Here is a 2,202-nt window from a genome sequence, read left to right on the forward strand (position 1 = left end):
TTTGCTAAATCTTAGGATGAGATGCCTCTGGCTTTCAGTGTTCAAATCAGATTTCTCAGAAAGAGAACAAAAGAAAAGAAAAAAAAAATCTGGTGGAGAGAGTAGTGTCTGACAACAGCTGCCACTGCTCAGGGTCTGAGGGTGGAGAGACCTCTTCCCGGTGGGGGGGCACCCCCGAGATACAGAGAGAGGCCCAGACTGGGAGTGGGCACCCAGGTTCAATCATGACTCAGCCACCAACTTCCTGTGGGTCACCCTGGGCAGGGGGTGGCCCTGCCTGACTCCCAACATGCTGTCTGTGGCCTCAAGCACCCATTTATTCATCCCAGTGGTCCCAAGAAACCCTTACGTGTGTCAGACTCAGGCTTGGGAGAGAAGCGTGACTCCTGGACCTTTGAGCAGCTGGCCAGCAGTTGGTATGTGTAGGATAGAGAAACGAAAAAGGATCCTGGGACTTCCATGGTGGTCCAGGAGTTAAGACTTTGTGCTTCCAATGCAGGGAGTGAGAGTTCAATCCCTTTTTGGGAGACTAAGATCCCACATGCTGTAAAGTGTGGCCAAAAATTTTTTTTAAAAAATGAAAAAGGATCCCCATGATCCAAGGAGATAGACTTTCCTCTTCCCTCCTCCAGATAGAGAGTTATTCAGCTCCCACTGGGCCCTGAACCATTCTTTTACTGGTGCCCGTGGCCACTCAGTGATCTACAGAGGCTGCCTCTTGGCAGCATGACCTACTGTGGCATTTAGAGTACTTAGCACTGGCACCGCCATCACCAGCAAAAAGCCCTCTCGCCAGGTACTTTTTCTTTACAATGAGGGAGTTTCAAGATGCTCTGGAGGGACTTGCAGGATTGGGTTGGATCAACACAAGCTTGAGTCTCCCAGACACCCACCTATAGTGTCTATGGGCTTCTGATCACCTGGGTTTGGGCCAGGGAATCTTTGATGGCAAGCTGAGGATGGTACGGTCAATATTACATGTTTTTCCCAGGATGGATGGATGGTAGGAAAAATGGTCTTTTGTGTGTCTGTCGCTCAGTCATATACAACTCTTTGCGATCCCATGAACTGTAACCCACCAGGCTCCTCTGTCCATGGGATTCTTCAGGCGAGAATACTGGAATGGGTTGTCATTTCCTCCTCTAGGGGATCTTCTCAACCCAGGGATCGAGCCCGCGTCTCTTATGTCTCTTGCATCGGCAGGCGGGTTCTTTACCACTAGCGCCACCTGGGAAGCCCAGATGATGGGGTACATAGGGCCAGATCCAGAAGGGTCCAGAGCGCAGGGACTTCTGTCCCAGTGGAGTTTGAGGTGTGCTAACCTCCTGGCATGTGGAGGCATTCTGGTTCATCCACTTGGAAGCTCTCTGAACCTGTACCGTAGAGATTTTTATAACTCCATTACGTAAGCAAGACTGATGAAATCATTGGCTACTGGTGGATAGTCAAATCCAGTCTAAAGTCTGTTCACCTGCCAACCAGCCCCCTTCCTTAGGGGCGGTCCAAAAGTCACCTCATTAACATAACATATGTTTCAAGGGCTTGTTATGAACTACAAAAGACATTTTGTTGTTTCATCAGGAAATCCCAAGGGTTTTAGGAGCTGATACTGGGAAAACAGATTAAAGCCAAAATACGTATTTCTTCTCATATAGCAATATCCCACTGGTTGCATGATAATTCTATGTTTAACTTTTTGAGAAACCCACAGAACCTTCACCATTTCACATTCCCACCAGCAATGAAGATTCCAATTTCTCCACATCCTCATCAACCCTTGCTATTTTCTGTTTTATTTTTTATAATAGTCTTCTTTGGCTCACAGATCAAGAATCTACTTGAAATGCAGGAGACCTGGGTTCAATCCCTGGGTCGGGAAGATTCCCTAGAGAAGGGAATGGCAACCCACTCTGGTATTCTTGCCTGGAAAATTCCATGGACAGAGAAGCCTGGAGAGCTAAAGTCCATGGGGTTCGTCACGACTGAGTGACGAACACAGCTAGAAGGTGGTACCTCATTGTGGTTTTAATTTGCATTTCCCTAATGATTAATGTGAAGAAGGCTGAGCGCCAAAGAATTGATGCTTTTGAACTGTGGTGTTGGAGAGGACTCTTGAGAGTCCCTAGGACTGCAAGGAGATCCAACCAGTCCATTCTAAAGGAAATCAGTCCTGGGTGTTCTTTGGAAGGAATGATGCTAAAG

The sequence above is a fragment of the Bison bison genome, unplaced genomic scaffold (assembly GCF_000754665.1).
Source record: "Bison bison bison isolate TAMUID 2011002044 unplaced genomic scaffold, Bison_UMD1.0 scf7180017864340, whole genome shotgun sequence".
Classification (NCBI taxonomy): domain Eukaryota; kingdom Metazoa; phylum Chordata; class Mammalia; order Artiodactyla; family Bovidae; genus Bison; species Bison bison.